The sequence below is a fragment of the Urocitellus parryii genome, chromosome 11, assembly GCF_045843805.1.
Source record: "Urocitellus parryii isolate mUroPar1 chromosome 11, mUroPar1.hap1, whole genome shotgun sequence".
Taxonomy (NCBI): Eukaryota; Metazoa; Chordata; class Mammalia; order Rodentia; family Sciuridae; genus Urocitellus; species Urocitellus parryii.
In genome coordinates, this window is record NC_135541.1 from 46,107,650 (window position 1) to 46,127,482 (window position 19,833).

The following is a 19,833-nucleotide window of genomic DNA, read 5'->3' on the forward strand; positions in this document are numbered from 1 at the left end:
TGAGAAGAAAGTGAAGGAAAAGCATGCTTGGTATCTCTCTCCTTGACCTTGGACGCCCATCTTTTCTTGCCCATGGACATCACATTAGCCACCTCCCATAATAAATCTCCTCCTTTGTGTCTGAATGTATTCTTCAGGTTCTGATTCTCTATGGAGAACTCCAACTAATACAGTGTGTCTAAGAATTTCTTTCTAGTCCTGACCATGTCACAAACTGGTTGAGGAGCTGAAATAAGCTTCTTAAACCTCTTCAAGTGAAGAATGGGGTAGCTTCTTTGTATTTTGTATCTATGTTCAGATGAGTGGGAAGGCCTGCCATATTTAAACCTTGTTTTGACAAGAAGGCATGTCACAAGTGGCTGCTGATAGGGCACTGAAGGGACTCACCTTTGCAAGGGTCTCCATGTCTGCACATTGAGATAAGGTTTTAGATGCACAAGCTCAGGGTTTTTTTTTGTTTGTTTGTTTTTTGTTTTTTAACCTGAGACTGAGTAACTTATAAAGAAAAGAGTTTCCCTTTGGCTCACAGTTCTGGTGCAAGGTCAAGTGTCAAGAGACTTCTTGCTGGCAGTTCCAAGGCAATGCAGGACAGCACATGGTAAGAGATAGGAGGCTCGTGTGTGTGTGTGTGTGTGTGTGTGTGTGTGTGTGTGTGTGTGTGTTTGTGTGTTCCAATTTCTCTCTTCTTATAAAGCCACCAATAGAAACGGAAAAGGAAGAATGGGTCCAGGAACCAGTAGAATATACTTTCAGAGCAAAGGCTCTGGGATAAAGCAGCACAGTGCCAAATTCTTTCTCTGCAGTGTGATAGGTGGATTCTCTACCCTCTCTGCCTCGTCTGCAAAATGGGACGATAATACTTGGCTCGTAGGGTGGTGGTGAGAATGAGAAGAATGTGTAAAGAACTAAGCAAAGTGTTGGTGTGTAGTACTCTACATAGTACAAATTTTAAATTTATTAGTTTTACTGTTTCAGATTAGAGCAAGATGGACTCAGTTGCTGATGAGTCACCTTTATTGGAGCATTATACAATCTGTCTACTAAAACTTTGTTGATGTCCATATTGCTTCCCTAGATCTGTAAAGAATAAAGGCCAGGATGAGTGCAGGTCACATGAACTACAGAAAGGCAGTACCCTGGCAGGCAGAATAGTGGCCCCCAAGGCACCTGCCTTCTAACCCTGGAACCTGTGAATACACTATATTACATGACAAAAGGGACTTTGACAGATGTGATTAAAATAAGAATCTCAAGATGGAAAGATCATCCTGGATTATCTGGGACCCATGACAACTGTCCTTCTAAGAGGAATGCAGAGTTCAGAATCAACACAAGAGATGCAACAATGGAAGGAGAGGTCAGAGAAATACGTGGGCTATGAGCCAAGGAAAGTGGGAAGCATCTAGAAGACGGAAAAGCCAAGAAACAGACGCTCACCTAGATCTTCCAGAAGTAAAACTACGCTGTTGACCTTTTTCTAGACTCTGTCTTCCTGAACTGTAAAATAATACATTGTGCTGTTTTAAGCCACCAAATTTGTGGTCATTTGTTATGGCACCAATAGGAAATGAATTCAGGTCTGTTAGTAAAACTGGTGCCTTTGTGTTGAATAGCAAAGGTTTTTCTAATGGTAATTTTTGGCTGGTTGCTTGAGTTAGGCTCCATTTCTGGGATAAAGTAATTGGTGTTAGGGTAGCAGTCACTGGTATTGCAAAGAGACACCAATATGGAATGATTTCAAGAATATTGGTGCTGTTTCTCACAGAACACTCTGCTATGAGGGCTGGCAGGTGGTTCTACTCCACACTAATTCAGGGAACTAGACTGAGGACAGCTTGGCCATCTTCAGTGCACGACTTCTAAAACTGCTAATTGTATTTAGAAGGTATCCTAGATCGGTTTGCACTATTATAGCCACCAAAAAAAAAAAAAAAAAAAAAAAGCAATTTTAGAGGTCAATGGAGGAGCCATATCTCACTTCTGCTCACATTTTCTGTGGGTGAAAACTTAGTTGCATGGCTACACTTAGATGCAAAGAGATCTGGGAATTGTAGTCCCTGCCTGAGTGGCCATATTTCAGCCAGAAACTGTTACCATGGAAGAAAGGGAGAGCAAACATTGGAAGCTGCCTAGGAGTCTCCGTTGTATCTAGTCCCTCTGTGACTTCTAGACCATGAGTTCTCTAAAGTAAGGATTGTGCTTTTGCTCACCTATTGTATCCCCAGTGTTAGAGTCTGTAAACAAGTCAGTATGGCTCCTGGCATTTTGCCAGGGGGAGTGGTTTGTGAAGTAACACCATCGAGTCATTAAGTGTGGAGATTCCTTATTGGTTGACTGCTGTATCTAGTTTATGTTAATTAAAATAAGCTGTGTGGAATGTATTAATACCCCTCCTGTCCTACAATAAACGGCTTCCACTCCTGCTGTATCAACGTACACAAGTTGTTTGTCACCCCCGGGTTATTTTGCCCAGCCAGACGGGCTGCGGCACCCAGTACTTGGCACAAGTGTCTGGCATGGTAGATACTCAATAACTACAAATGTGTAGTTATTGTAGGAATGAGGGAGTGAGTAAGTGAAAGAGTGGTAAAAGGAGATGTGGACTATTGACTTGCTCTTTGACTTGGGCTTTCCAAACCTCCATCTCCTCATCTGTAAAAAGAACTCATATGCCTGCTCTACCTGGCACCCAGTGTTGTTTTGAAGATAAAATATGACCATAAGAAAAAAAAACAGTTTTATATTTCTCTGAAGTTTACAGAAGCATTTTCATATCTTGGATCTAATTTGATTCCCACTAACCCTGTATGAACTGCTGTTATGTATTATCCCCATTTTGGTGGGGACACAGAGAGGTTGAGTGGATATGATAAGTGTAAAATGCCCTCTACGATGGCAAAGCTGTTGGTGTAAGAGTGTTGATGTAACTGTGTCAATTCTGTGTAGATTTCCTCAGAGGGTACTTCCAGAATAAAACAGAGAAGTCCACTAAAAACTGCTATCAGCCAGGCATGGTGGCACATGCCTGTAATCCCAATGGCTCTGGAGGCTGAGGCAGGAGGATCACGAGTTCAAAGTCAGCCTAAGCAAAAGTGAGGCACTAAGCAACTCAGCGAGACCCTGTCTCTAAATAAAATGCAAAATATAGCTGGGGATGTGGCTCAGTGGTCAAGTGCCTCTGAGTTCAATCCCTGGTACCAGCCACTCCCCAAAAAAACCCTGCTATCATAAAGAAGGGAAGAGCAAAGATAGCGCTGCAGACTCCTTGAGTTATTATAAAATGACACCGTGTCATTTTGTAGAGAAGGAAACCAGATTTCAGCACTTCCCTGAACATTAGACATCGTTCTGGTCCAAATTCCTCTGTGGTCCAGAAAGGGGAGGTACTTTCTTGAAGAATACCCTATTTATAGAATGACCAGCCATCCTGGTTGGCACTGAAATTTCCACCTCCCAGGAAACTGCCAAGTTCCTGAGCAAACCAGGATGGTTGGTCACCCTACCCCTGGTAAATGTTTTTTGGACTCCCAACTTGCCTCAATTCCAAAAGACTTGATCGTTAACCACACTGGAACTAAATGTCATCATGAGCCAGTTACTTGGCCCTTCCACGCTTCAATTTTCTCATCTGTAAAACGGAAACAAAAATACTGAACTCAAAGAATCGTGTATGAATTCAATCAGAAAATGCAGATAAAGTGGTCACTAAATTGTAGCTACTATGGTATGATATTATTATTACTACTTACCAGGACTAGCAATCTGTTATCCTGACTTTGTAACTAATCTTTTTCTGGTTCCCTTGGTTGCCTCCAGTAAGACTAATAAATCACCATTATGAGTTTTTTTTTTCTGTGCATGAAATAAAATTCCCTTATATCCAGTTATAACACTGGAAATGTTTATAAACTCAGATACCCAAGAAACATAGCTCTTTTTTTTTAAAGGCAAAAAGCTTTTGCAGTCTGTACTGAACGTCACATCTTCCAAGAAGAATTCAGTCTGTAGTTCAACTGTACCCAGATGATCTCTTTAGAGATTGTGAGAATAAGCTGCTATCAAACACACTATAAAATGGAAGGATTTAGATGTATCTGGCACCAAAGGCTTAACTGGTGCCTGTGACAGGACAGAATGGCTGTATTTCTTATATCATATTCAATTATGGATAATAAAGTCTACCTTGGATATAGCTACCATCTGACCACAGTTTTCTGTTGTTGCTGAGCCTGCTATGCAAATCTGCTTTATTGCATTATAGAGAGACAATGACAAAATCCAGCCCTTCATGCTCGATTTAGAAGGCTGTCCATTCCCTTGTTGCAGTGCTCTGAGTGGGCGTTTGAACTCTGAAACCCTGAGGATGGAGCCCCTCAAACAAACTCTTTCTGTATCTCAGTGGGAAACTCTTTGCTTCTCTTCTTCAGTTTCTCCAGCTGTAAACAGGAATCCAAATAATTCCCTCTAGCCCAGGGATTCTTTGAGCTAGTCTGGAAAGTTGCAGAGATGAAAAACTTTATAGTGACAATAGTTGCTAATATGGTTATGAATCTAGAACTCAGAGTTCAAAAAGATTTAAAATTTAAAAAAAAAAAAAAGGATACAGCATCCAAGAGGAGAAGGCCCAAGTGCTTTTTGCTCAAACTCTGGTATTCTGTGCATAAATTTTATAGAGCCATTTCTGGGCAATTTCTTGCGGGGGATCCTGCAAACGTTTTTCCTGCTATTTCCCCTGATGGAATTCCTCTCCATGTAGTTTTTAAAGAATTCCCCATTCCATCTCCCTTTTTAAAACCATCAAATACAGCTTCCTGGCTGATTGTGGGGAACAAATCTGTATCTCTTTGGGAGTTTGTTGGTGAAAAGAATTGTGTTACCAGCATGTAGTGCATTTCTCTGAGGGGAAACGTAGAGTAATCACGAATGCTCCTCTATGGAGAGGGAAGCAGATAGACTGAGTGTGTAATGGGTTTGTGTTTGAAAACATAAAGTCAAGAGCCTGGGAGAATTATAATAGCGATCTCTGTAAATATGTGGAGATAATGGTGGCTGGAAAAGACACTCACATTCCAGAGTTTTTGGTGTCTATGGCAAGAAGCAGATGAAATGTGTCAATAAAATCTGGCATTTATTAGCGAGATAAGGAAGTCTGGAATAAATGGTGTTCTCTGGGTCAGACAAGAAAAGGGAAACAGAAACATTTCTGTACCCTGATACCAATTTCTACTTGGGGTCTGGTGGTACCTGTGTTTATTTTACAATTTTAACATGTTTCCTTAAAACGATTGTTGAATTTTTGGAGTGCTCCCTTCTTGACTTAACAGTGTTTACAGATTGCACCAGACAATAGTCCTTTAACTCTATTATTTTTTTAAAAAAGTATATAATATAAAATGGGTTGTATGCAGTAAATTTCTTTAGGGGAATGAAATCCACAATAATGTTAACTGCAAACATTTCACTGTTTATAAAAGCAAAACACAGAGCGTCAGCTGATTCTGTCCCCTGGGTGACACTTCCATAGCTGCCTGCAACTAACTGTCTTGGGCAATGATTCTCATAGTGACCTATGTTTTTTGATGGCAATGTTTTATAATTCCAGTAGAATCAGAATACCTAAAACTTCACATTATCCTTTGTACTTTGTAGTTAAGAGGAGGGATAAATGAGAAGACATATCTGTTTCTACATTCTGATTTTCAAAAGTGTTTTTAGATCGGATAGTTTCATTGCAGGCTTCCTGATTTAATGTTTAGGTTGAAAGAGGAAAAATATTTTGTATTGACAGAAGATCAAGAGCAGATGTACTCCAAGTTCTCAAGCATATGTTTTAACTTATGTTTGTGTGCTGTGAGGAACTGTCTTAGAGCCAAAAATGATCTGAACTCACTAATTATAGGCACTTTTGTAGTTTTTGCATATAAAAATGTTTTCACATGTTATCACTGTTGGTTTCCCCCTTTCTCATCCATCCTCTATTTTGTGTGTTTATTTCATGGATTTGCTTAAGGTTTAATGTGGAGCTATTTCATAGGCAGTGTTGGTTTTTACACCCATGTGTCCTTAGGAAATTTAAGGTGGTTATGAAACTAAAGTTGCAGTTATTGGAGCACAAGTCTGTGGAAACAAGGCAGGTAAATTTGATCAAGGCAGAATGTCAAGTTGTTAAATCATTTGAGAACCAGGACCTCTAAAATAAATCGGTCTGATATTAAAAAAAAAAAAATCTAGATTGAATATCTACGTTGCCCAAACCTGCTGGAAGATTGCCAGATCTCCTTCTCATTGGTGTGTATGGAAACTGCTTACACATGCAGCCAAGAGTGGGGTTAATTCTGTTGAATGGCTATTTGAATGTTAGTGCAGCTAATCAGCTTTCCTAGACGACAAATCATAGACATGGTTGGTTCTCTGGAAATGATGTTTAACTATGTGAGGCAGAATGGTGGGAAACAGGGGTTGCACATATAAATGTCTACAGGGGTCAGGTTCATATTATGAGTGGGGCAGGCCTGCAGTCAGGATGTAGGGGAACCATGGGAGATTTGGGGGACCTGAGGGGACCCACCCCAAATGAAGGGGTTCCTGATCTTCAGCTCCATCTCTCCCCTACCCTTCCTCAATGAGCCTTCAATGTTGCCATATGGACTTTGTTTTTCTCCCCCAATAAGTAGGAAATTCAGACTGTTACATGAAATCTCTCAGTTTAAATGGTGGCTTAAATTTCTTAGTACAGTATGTATTAGCTGGGCAGGGTGGTGCACGGCTGTAATCTCAGTGGCTCAGGAGGCTGAGGCAGGAGGATCACGAGTTCAAAGCCAGCCTCAGTAATGGCGAGGCACTAAGCAACTCAGTGAGACCCTGTCTCTAAATAAAATACAAAATAGGGCTGGGGATGTGGCTCAGTGATTGAGAGCCCTGAGTTCAATCCTCGGTACCTGGCCCCCTTCAAAAAAACAGTATATACTGAGTCTAAATATTCAAAAGACCAAATATGACCACCAACCTGTTGTCTTTAGGCTTTTGAAGAGAAGCTCCCTTCCCTAGGCCCCACGAAGAGGGTCTTTTTTCCAGTATCCTGTACAAGACTGGGTGTGCCAATGTTACCTTCCTAACTGTGAGATCTAGGGAAAAACTTCAAATTCTCCATCATTTATAATTTTTCAGTTCATAGTACATAGTACCCACTAATACTTGTAGTGAACTTACTTGACCATATCACATTTTATTAATCTTCAAGAGGTCTTTATAAGGTAGATAATCTTAATATGTGTAGAGATGAAAAAAATGGGGATTTTGCAAATTTTAAGGAAACTGATTAAGATAATAGAGCTAACTGGTGAAAGAGTGGAGACTCAGATCAGATCTTTGTCCTTTAATTCTGTTTTTTTATGGTGAAAGCAATTCTTAAAATAGATAAGGAGCCAAAATCCATTTAAATCATCATCATCCATCCATCCATCATCATCATCATCATCAAGAACAACTTATTTTGGCCTTTTTTAAAATCAAGTCTCTGAACATCGGAGTTTACAAATAGAATCTGACCTGGGTAAGTTCCTCTCTCTCTCTCTCCACATCTCAGTTTTCTTGACTCTTAAAGCGGAGGAGTAGGACTTGAAAGGAGGTGACAAATTGGCATTTCGTGAGCTATTTTTAGTTCAGCAAGTGTTTGGTTGGGCCTAAATAACTTTTTTCCTTTTTAAACATACAAACAAACAGGTTGTTCAGTTGAAATGTGGCTGAGTGGTAGAGCATTTTGCTAGCATGTGTGAGGTCCTGGGTTCCATCCTTAGAACATCAAAGGAAAAAAAGAGAGAAAGAAAGAAGGAAAGAAAGAAGAAGGAAGGGGAAAAAGCATTTAGAAACCAGTTACTGAGGCATAGCTGACATAAAGAGCACATATTTTAACTGTACCATCTGATAAATTTTGACACATGAGGACCCCCATGAAAACCATCAACACGTTCAAGATAATGAGCACATCCATCACCCCCAAAAGTTTCCCCATGCCCCTTTGTAATCCATCCCTGTCTCTGCACCCCCTGTCCCCAGGTAACAATGGATCTGCTTTCTTTCACTGCACATTTGTTTGCATTCCTTAGCATTTTATGTAAATGGAATCATACAGGATAGACTTTTTTGGTCTGGCTTCTCTCACTCCACTGAACTCTTTTTCTATCTGTCCACGTTGGGGTGCACATTGTTCGTTCCTTTCTTTTGACTGCTGATTAGTGTTCCCCATGTGGGTGTACCATAGTTTGTTTATTCCTCCACCTGTTGGTGGAGATGTGGGTTATTCCAGGTTGGAGCTATTGCAAATATAGCTGCCATGACCCTTCATGTGTAAGTCTTTGTATGTTCATACACTTTCGTTGCTCTATGGCTAAAGCCCAGGAGTGGTATGGCTCACCGCTAGGGAGAATTCCAGTTTCTTCCCATCTTTCAAAGTTGGGTGAGAAGTTTTTAAAATTTCCATTCTAAGAAGTAGGTGGTGGTAGCTTAGGGTTTTAATTTGAAATTCAAGTGACCAGTGATGTTGAACATCATTTCATGTACTGATTTGCCACCTGTGTATCTTCTTGGGTGATATGTCTGAGTCATTTGCTATTTATTTATTTATTTATTTTTCAAGGTGCTGGGAATTGAACCCAGGGATTTGAGCAGCATGTACTCTATCACTGAGCTACATCTGTAGTAAATGAGTATATGTACTCATTTTTTGTTGTTTTCTTACTATGAGTGTTTTTTTTGGGGGGGGGATATTGGGGATTAAACTCAGGGGCACTCAACCACTGAGCCACATCCCTAGCCTATTTTGTATTTTTTTTTAGAGATGGGGGTCTCACTGAGTTGCTTAGTGCCTTGCTTTTGCTCAGACTGGCTTTGAATTTGGAATCTTCCTGCCTCTGCCTTCCAACCCATTGGGATTACAGGTATGCACCACTGCGCCAGTCTACTATGAGTTTTGAATGTTTTATGTATTCTGGATACAAGTCTGTTATCCTTTGGATGTGGGGTGTCCTCCAGAAGCTCAACTGTGAGATAATGCAAGAAGATTTGGGGGAGAAATGATTGGATTATAGCCTTAACCTAATCAATTGCTTAATCCCTAATGGGATTAACTGAGTGGTAACTGGAGGCAGGTGGGGTGTGACTAGAGGAAGTGGTTCATAGGGGGTGTGGCTATGAGGTATGTATTTTGTATCTGGAAAGTGGGGTTTTTCTCTCTCTGCCTCTTGATCATCATGTGAGCTGCCTCCCTCTACCACACTCTTTTGCCATGATGTTCTGCCTCATCTCGGGCCCCCAGGAATGGAGCCTACTGTCTATGGACTAAGACCTCTGAAACTGTGAGCCCTCAGATAAACTTTGCCTCCTCTACAGTTGTTCTGTTCGGGTCCTTTTAGTCACAGCAGCAAGAAAGCTGACTAAAACAAATTTTTTTTTTTTTTTTTTTTATCAGAAACATGACTTGTGGGCTGGGACTGTAGCTCAGTGGCAAAGCACTTGTTTAGCACTTGTAAGGCGCTGGGTTTCATCCTTAGCACTGCATAAAAATAAACAAAATAAAGGCATTCTGTCCATCTACAAGTACCAAAAAAGAAATATTCTTTGACAGTCTGTGGCACGTCTTATGATTCTTTCAGCAATGTCCTTTGAAGAGCAAAAGTTTCTAAATTTTATAAGTCAAATTTATTGATTGTTCTTTTAGTATTTAATTAAGAAATAATTGTCTACTCTATGATTACAAAAATTCTCTTCTATCTTTTGTATATAATTTTAATATATCATTCTACACGATTTTAAATTACACGTCAAATATCCTTTGTCTAAAATGTATGGGCCACTAGGGTTTCAGATTTTGGAGTTTTCTGGATTTTGGAATGTTTGCATAGATTTACTGGTTAAGCATCCTTAATCCTTCACTTTTTGAAGTTTCTGATTTTGAAGTATTTCAGATTTTGAATTTTTTGGATTAGGAATGCTCAACCTGTAGCTGCTGACATTTTAAAGTTGAAAGATTTCAGGTAGGGACTGGGGTTGTAGATCAGTGGTAGAGCACTTGCCTAGCACATGTGAGGCACTGGGTTTGATCCTCAGCACCACATACAAATAGATAAAACAGCTGAATGTGGTGGTGCATGCCTGTAATCACAGCAGCTCAGGTGGCTGAGGAAGGAGGATTGAAATTTCAAAGCCATCCTCAGCAAAGGCGAGGCACTAAGCAACTCAGTGAGACCTTGCCTCCAAATAAATAGTGATGGGGATGTGGCTCAGTGGTTGAGTGTCCCTGAGTACAATACCTGGTACTGAAACAAACAAACAAACACAAAAATAAAATAAAGGTATTGTGTCTATCTACAACTAAACGTTTTTTGAAAAAGACTTCAGGTGGGAAATTGGAGCTTCCAATATCTCTTAAAAACAGAAGGGCTGGGAATACAGGCCTGCATCCCACAAGATGAAGAGTACTCCACTGGACCTAAGCTGTATTCTAGTTTGCTAGGGTCCTACTGGTCTGGCCCCATTCATTACATCCCCTACTTTGCTGCTATGAACAAGTAGACCTACCTCCACACAGGTAGGTGCCCTCTATGACTGTTTGCAGTTCTAAATTTTGATAATTTTACAAATATGCATTTATTATCCTTATGAACTTCCCTCAGAAGGGAGCTACCCTGTAGTGGCGCTGGCATGAACCTGGGGATTCTGGAAGGATCACTGTAGTTAGTATTTTCACTTCTACCATGAAGGTGAGGTTTAGCAATCTGGGGAAGTTTCTGAAGGAGTTTAAATCTGGAGAGCAATGATTTGTCTTAGCTCTGGTACTTCCCCACTCCCTAAGTCTTTTGCATTTGTTTTCTGCTGTAAATTTTAAAAACTGATGAAGTATAAATGTGTTGTAAAAGGCAAGTATCTTAAAATGTACAGTTTAGCAGATTTTGGAAAATATAACTACAACCCAGTTAAGATATATAGCATTTTCATAACCTGAGAAATTTCCTTCCTGTTCCTGATCATCTCCCCTTCTAGAGTTAACCATTAACATATATATATATATATATATATATATATATATATATATATATATATATATATATTTTTTATCATAGAAGATTTTTATCTATCCTTGCAACTCATAAAAATGGAATCTTATAGTAAGTGATCTTCCATGTCTGACTTCCTCCTCTGAGCAGGCTTTTTGAGATTCATTCATTGGTCATTTGTTACTTTTTATCAATGAATAGTATTTCATAGGATGAATTTTATTTATTCATATTTTACATGTTAATTCTCCTGTTGGTGGGTATTTGGTCATTTCCAATGTTTGCTGCCCTGAATAAAGCTGCCATGAGCACTGGTGTACAAATCTTCAGATTGTTATTTCCTTTGGGTAATAATCTCAGAGGGAATTTGCTGGATCATAAGATGGATGTTTCTTTAGCTTTATAAGAAGCTTCTAAAGAGTTCACCATGATGGTAGAAACATCTTCCACTCTCACCAGCAATGTCTGACACACCCAGTGAAAAAATCCAACACCCATTTGGGGTTGCATTTGGTATTTTAGACTCTTTAATTTTAGTCATTCTTCTTGATAAAAATGAAGAGTCACTGTAATTTCAGTTTTCAGTTCTCTGATGATTAATGATGTTGAGCATTTTTTCATGAGTTTATTGACCATTATATTCCTACATCCTCTTTTTTGAAATGTATGTCTAAATCTTTGCCCATTTAAAACACTGAGTTGTTTTCATTTTGTTAATGCCTTTAAGAGTTCTTGACATAATTTAGATATGTATTATGTCATACATGATATGTGCCTTCTGTCTTTTCATTTTCTTAACCACATTTTTTTATTAAAATAAGATTTTAATTTTTCGGTATTCCAATTTACCAATTTTTCTTTTACAATTGTTGCTTGCTTACTGTGTCCTAAGAAATCTTTACCCAGCCCCAATTAGAAAGATATTCATATTTTATTCTCTGGTAGCATTATCTTTTACCTTTAAGTTTCAATTCATCTCAAGTGAATTTTGTTTATAATATGAGGTGAGATCAAAGTTTTTTTTTCCTTACTTACAACTGTTTGTTAGATTTTTCTTTTTTTTTTCATTGAATTTCATTGGTGCTTATAAAAATCAACTGTCTGTATAGGTATATATGTCTATTTCTGGCCTCTGTACTCCGTTTCATCAATATACTTTATTTATTTGTTTTGCCATGTTTATAGTATAGTCTTTCAATCTGTGAGCATGATATAGTTCTCCATATAGTAAGTCTTCTTCAATTTCTTCCAATAATTTGTCTTAGTTTTTGAGTACAAGGTTTTAATAAATTGTTCTTTATACTTTGTGGTACTATTATAAATGCAATTTATTTTGAAATGTCATTTCCAATTATTCATTGCTAATATATAGACAAAGAATGAATTTTGTATGTTGGTCATATATTCTGAGATCTAGCTAAGTTTACCTGTCAAGTTTGGTAATGAAATTTTAAAGTTTTTTTTTCTATTGGTAAATTATAATTACACATAATAGTGGGCTTTCTTGTTACATCTTCATACATGTACATAAATTGTAGTTTGATCAATTTCATTCCCTTTGGTAATGGGGTTTTAAAAATAGTTATATTCTTTTAGGTTTTCTCTGTACACCTCCAAATAAATATAGTTTTACTCCTTTCCCAAAATTTATGCCTTTGTTTCTTTTAAATGCCTTATGACATGGCTAGAAGTTCCAGTGTGATGATAATTGTAAATAGTGGGGCTTGCATCCTTGCTTACCCCAGGTTAGCGGGAATATGTTTAATATTTCACCATTATGGAAGCTTTCTTTAGGTGCCTTTTATCAAATTCAGTTTCTCTTTATTCTAGTTTTATGAAAACTTAAACAACTCAAGTGTTTTTTTTTCCAAGAACTTTTTCTGCTATTGTTTAATTCATTAGATGATTTTCTTCTTCAATCTATTAATTATATTGATTAAATTTATAAATTACATTGATTAATTTTAGAATGTCAAAGCAAGCTGGCATTACTAGAATGAAACCAACATAGTCATAATATTTTATCCTTTTTATATTGCTGGATTTAATTTGCCAATATTTTTTAAAGCTTTTGTATCTAATATATGAGAGAGATTGGTTTAAATATTCTTTATATTGAAATGTCTCTTATCAGGTTTTGCTATCAGGGCCATGGGAAGTACTCCCTCCTTTTCTATTTTGTAAAAGAATTTGTGTTACATTGGATTTATTTCTTCCTTAAATATTTGATAGAATTCACCTGTAAAGTCACTTGGGCTTGAGTTTTTTTTTGGGTGGAAGATTTTTTAATAAGAATTCCATTTTGTTTTATACATACCTAATTATTTAAGTCTTCTATTTATTCTGTCTGTTGTGGTAAGTTGCATTTTTAAAGGAATTATTCCATATCATCTTCATTGTTTAATGCATTGACTTAAAGTTATTCATTTTTTTTAATATTTATTTTTTAGGTGTGGATGGATACCACACATTACCTTTATTTTTATGTGGTGCTAAGGATCGAACCCAGGACCTCACACATGCTAGGCGAGCACTCCACCACTGAGCTACAACCCCAGCCCCAACTTAAAGTTATTCATGAGCCTTTAGCTGCAGGACCTGATTAGAATCTCTTCCTCATTTTTGGTGTTGATAATTCCTGAAATTTGACCTATATTTTTAAATCAATAACACTAAGGCTTTACCAAAGATAATGGTGTTTTCAAAACACAAATTTTTGGCTTTGCCGATTTTTGTTATTTATTCATCTTCTGTTTTATTTAATTTTTCTTGTTAGTGTCTTTGGGTTTCCTTTGTTCTTCCTTATCTAGCTTCCTCATGTGGATGCTTAGGTCACAGTTTTAGATCTTTCTTTTTTTTCTAATGTAAACATTTAAAATTATAAATGTCTTCTTCATACCACTTTAGCTGTGATCCCCCAAATTTTAAAATGTTGTTTTCTTTGCCACTTAGTTCAAGGTACTTTTCAATTTCCCTTGTGAATTCTTCTTTGAATCTAGGGTTATTAAAATTATTGATTAATTCCCAAATGTACATGAGTTTTTATATATCTTTTTATTATTGATTTCTAGTTTACATGACTTGTGGTCAGAAGATACACAGTATGATTTCAGTCTTTTGAAGTTTGCTGACTCATTTTATTGCTCAGCACATGGTCTGTCTTGATGAATGGTCTGTAAGTGCTTGAAAAGAAAGTATACTCTTCAATTTTTGGATATAATATTCCATAAGCACTATGAAACCAAGTTGGCTGGTAATGCTCACATCTTACGTGTCGTTTTTAATGTTATATATTCTTCATCAATTACTAAGAAATATCCAGTTTTCCAACTAAGGTTGTTCATTTTCTCTTCTTTAGTTTTGTCAATTATTGCTTCCTATATATTTTCGCGCTCTACTATTAGGAACATACATAGAAACATACAGAAATTCAGGCTTTTTGTGTGTTCTTGATGAATTAAGTCTTTTGTTCTGTGAAATATCCATCTTTATCTATAGGGATGCTCTTTGTTTTGAAACCATTTTGCCTGATGATAATAGAGCCACACTAGTTTTTAAAATAATTACCATTTGTAATTATTTAATTACAATATCTATCTTTGTGTTTCTGTTTTCAACCCATATCTATATATATTTCACCATTTTACCCGTAGGTATCTCTTAAGCATAGCACATAGGGAATTTGTGCTCCCCCTCTCCATATCCTTGAACTCTGCTCCCATAGAAGGAACTTTCCCATTAGGTTTACACTAAGACTCCCATTAAATTTTAAGGCTATAGCTACTGTCTATTTACTTCAGGTTTCTCATGACAGGAGACCAATAGCCAAATAAAAGAGTTACCATCTTAGCAGGAATATTTGGCTCTGATCATCATGAGGAGGATAGTATTTTTTGAACAGTGAATCATTATTTACTACTCATGATGAGGCCTCACTGAACCCAAGCTATGTATCCTATAACTGTCCTCTTGAAGATTGCCATTAATTCTACACATTTTTCCCTACCACAAACATCCTCTAATAGCCTAGGTGTCCTGGCCATATGGGCCAAAGCAACAGCCTGGACCACAGCTTGCACCATAGCTTGGTTCTAATAAAGAGCTATTCTTTCAAGCATTTGCTGCATTGGGGGTAGGGACTTTCTTCCTGAGGATCTGGCCTGTCATGTAGTTGATGTATTTAGAAAACTGGTTCTAGACTACAGCCAGAAGGTATCATTATTTTTTTCCTGGGGAAACTGCCCTCCACCTCCTGATTGTCCACTCTTGATTTCCTCTGGATGAATGGTTTGGACAATGCCCTTTTTGGCTGCCTGCATTTCCATTTGTCTTTGGCTCTAGGGATGCTGGGTTGTATTAACCATCTCCATAACTTTGTGAGCCAGGCTACCCTGGCTGACCTCCCATCCAACCTCACTGCTCATCACAATAATTGCTGCTTCTTCAGTTAAGTATTTCCAGCCGGTCTTTGGAATATTACCATCCTCATTCCTATGAGTAATCCCAGTTTTATAACCCCATCTCCTACTTTTAACGCTGAGGAGAGTCACTAGTGAGCTTCCTAGGAATATTGGTACCCTCCCGTAATCCACCCTGCTCTCACACCTACTTCTTTTTTTTTTTTTCTTCCTGGGCCAAGTGGAGTGGTATGAGATATCTGGTAGAGGCTACCCTAGTCCCAGACTCGGATTCCACTCTCTCTGAAATCTTCTAGCTTTGTCCTGTTGATAATTCTTCTCACAGCCTTTTCAGTATGGAAACCATGTGACTTAAATACTGTCATCTGTGGCCTGGAGGGTCATATACCAGGTAGCTGCTCCTTTCATAAGTCTCCGCAGCCTACTGGTAGCTCCCAAGGTCAGAGAATTGCTGGTTTCTTTGCAATCCCTTCACCACCCACACGTTCTGAAGGCCCCCTGCCCACATCAGTGCCCAAACTCTCACTGAATGCTAATATGTGAGTTGCTGATCTCCTGCCTGCACTCCAAAGGCTGACCCAGGGCTTGCTTCAGCTGGTCAAGACCAGCAATCTCCTCTCCTATCCAGTGGGCTGAACCACATCTTCTCAGGTGAAATCTGACTCCTTTCTAAGTGTGTCATTCTTGGTGTGATCTTTCTCTTCCCTAGGATACCATATCGTTTCCTTAGATTTTGTGCCTGTGCTTTAATCACGATTAATGATTCTTTCTATTAAGCTTCTCCTGCTTAATTTCCTGTGTGGCTTTTATCTCCTGATTGGACCCAAGCTGCTTTGAGTCTTAACATATGTATGTGCCTAGGAAACCATCACCACAATCAAAATAATGAATGTGTTTATACCCATTTGTCATCCATCCTTCTATTTCCCTGACCTAAGTAAATGTTGGTAAGTTTTTTTTTTCTCACTACAGGTTAGTTTGCATTTTCTAGAGTTTTATATAAATGGACTTGTACAGTATATGTCTTTTAAAAAATCTAGCTTCTTTTACTCAGAATAATAATTTTTCTACTCATCCATTTTATTATGTGTATTAATAATTCATTCCTTTTTATTGCTGAGTTGTATTTCATTATATGAGCATACCAGAGTCTACTATTCACTTGTTGATGGACATTTGGGTTGATGCCAAATTTGGCCATTATAAATAAAGCTGATATGAATTTTCATGTTTAAGTCTTTGTGTGGACATATGCTTTCATGTCCTTTGGGTAAATATTTAAGATTGGGATGGCTGGATCATACAGTAGATATAGATTTAACTTTCAGGTACAGAAGTGTTTTTCAAAGTGGATACACCATTTTATATTCCAATCAGTAATATATGAAAGTTCCAGTTGTTCCAAATCTTGCTACAACTTGATATGGTTCATCATTTAAACTTTAGCTACTCTCTTAGGCTTGTAATGGTGGCTGATTGTTGTTTTAATTTGCATTTCCCTCATCATTAATGTTGTCATGCATCTTTCCATGGGTTTCTTTGCCATTCATGTATCTTTGTTGGTGAAATATTTGCCAAAGATTTTTCCCATTTTAAAGATCAGGTTGTTAGTCTTCTTGTCGTTGAGTTGTAAGAGTTCTTCATGTAGTCTAGGAGCAAGTTCTTAGTCAGACGTATGTTTTGCCATAGTTTCTCCCAGTCTGTGACTTAGCTTTTTGTTTTCATGACAATATCTTTTTAAAAGCAAAAGCTTTTAATTTTGAAGAATCCAATTTATCATTATTTTTATTTCAGAGCTTTCATGGTTCTTTAAGAAATTTGTGCCATATCCAAGATCCCTAACCTTGTCTTCTATGACTTCTTTGGAAGTGTCATAGTGTATAATGTCTTGGTAGTAGCTTTACTAATAATCCTTTACTGTTCTTGGATTTCTCATTTCTGCATTTCTGATGATGACACGAATCACTTTGGCTTTCATCTTCTTTTCTACACAGATACAAATGGACACAGGAGGCTAATGGATGAAAACATATGAAATCAAGATTGTGCTAGAAATTTAGGTTGTATGATTACACAAAATATATGTCCCATGTCCCACCCCATAATGTAGGAATGGTTTAGAGGAAAATATAAAAAGAGTAATAACTTATTGAATAAGTACCAAGCCAAATGCTGTGTTGAGAACTTTATATTTAAGGTTTAAAATGTATTGTTGTATACTAAAAATGACTTTATATAAATTGTCCTAACATTATGTCTCTCTCTCTTTCTCTCTCTCTCTCTTTTTTTTTTTTTTTTTTTTTTTTTAGTACAGATGAGAATATTATACCATTAGGAAGTTAAAAAATTTGCTCAGATTAACTGGTCAGGTTTGTACAATACTAAAGCCTGCCTGCCTACCTGCTTTCCTTCCTTTCTTCATTTATTTATTTTGAGGTCTGGGGAGCAAACCTAGGAGTGCTCTACCACGGAGCTATAACCCAGTTTTATTTTTTTATTTATTTGAAATAGGGTCTCACTCTGTTGCTTAGATTGGCCTTGAACTTGCAATCTTCCTGCCTTAATCTCTTTTCTTAGGGAGGGGAGGAGTGTACCAGGGATTGAACTAAGAGCCACTCAACCACTGAGCCACATACCTAGCCCTATTTTGTATTTTATTTAGAGACAAGGTCTCACTGAGTTGCTTAGCGCCTCACTGTGGCTGAGGTTGCCTTTGAACTTGTGATCCTCCTATCTCAGCCTCCTGACCCAGCCCAGCTTGCCTTAGCCTCTTGATGAGCTTGGGTTACATGTGTGACCCTTGCCTGGCTCTGAGAGGAACATTTTAAATTGTAGCCTTCCTCATATGCCACCAATGAGTGTGGTGGGAGTATATAGTGTAAAGAGATTTAATGTGGGTGGGGGTGTCCCAACTTTTTGACTTAATTTTGTATTTAGGTAAGTTTCTTAACTTCATTTATTCTGTAAAAAATGAGGACAAGATCATTTTTAGAGGGGTTTTAGATGGCTTAAGTAATTTCACTTATGTAAATAATAACAATAATATCTAGCATTTATTAAATGTCTACTCTGTGGTAAATACTTATAAAACCACCTTATTAGTTAACTCATAATTAACATTAACTGCTGTCAAAAAAGTAAACTGAGGCACAATAAAATTTTTAAAGAATTTGAGTAAGAAGCAGTTCAAGAATTGGCGAACACTAGACCAAAAGAGGCTTAGTTTTCCAATAATGAAAATGTGAGGGTTAAGTATTTACTGGGAAAATGAAGAAGCAAAATAAAGAAATTATTTGATTGTTTTGCAATTTCAAAAATGCCCTTTTAAGGTACTTTGTTGGGAAGCCCCCAGTCACATAATCATAGGTTAATTGACTGTTTATGATTGACTGGGGTTAAGTTTTATTTCTGCCAATATAAATATTTATTTGAAACATTAAGTTCCGCTTATATTTACGGTTATGACTCAAGGTAGGTTTCACCTGTGTTTGCAATTGAAGCCAGACTAAGGCTATTTTTAAGGTCTAGTTGGTTTGGTTTACTTGGAAAGTTTGCTTTAACTGCACAGGATGAAGTATAGATCCTATTATTATCATTGTCACCATTTTTTAAAATTAGTGTTTCTTTTAAACAGATACAACTTTTTTTAATACCTTTATTTTATTTATTCATTTTTATGTGGTGCTGAGGATCAAACCTAGTGCCTCACACATGCTAGGCAAATGCTCTACCACTAAGCCCCAGCCCCAGCCCCATTGTCACCATTTTGCAGAGGAGAAAATGAAGCCCAGAGGGAAAAAAAGATATTTGTCCATGGTGATACAGCAGAAAACAGAGATGCTGAGCATGAGCCCAGGCAGCCTGGCTCTCCCAGCCTGTGCTCCTAAGTCAGTGTCGCCTGTCATTGACTGAACTTGCATGAGTGTTTCTTTGGCACGCCCACTGATCCTCCCCCCCCCATCCTTTTCTTTTTCTTTTTAAACAGGAAGTGTCTTTTCTAACCTGTTCTTTGGGAACTAGTGAGCTAAATCCTGGACAACTAAGAGAGTGCTTACCCGGGTCTGCACTGGTTGCTCTAGGTTCCAATTTTGATGCTGGTCATCTTTGGGACCTTGGGCAAGGACGTTTCACCTCCCTAAGTCCCACCTTTCTCCTGTATGAAATGTCCTGGGTACTAGTTAATTTCCAAGCCCTTTCCAGCTCTCACATTCCTCACGTCTGTGATTCCGTGATTAAGTTCCTGCAAGGTTTAAGTGCTGATAAAAGTGCCATTAAGTTCTGTATACTCAGCGGTGGCAGCCCTCTGTTACCTAAGATACCTGGCCTAGCAGTTACCTGCAGGGGCTGGGGCAGGGGGTGGACAG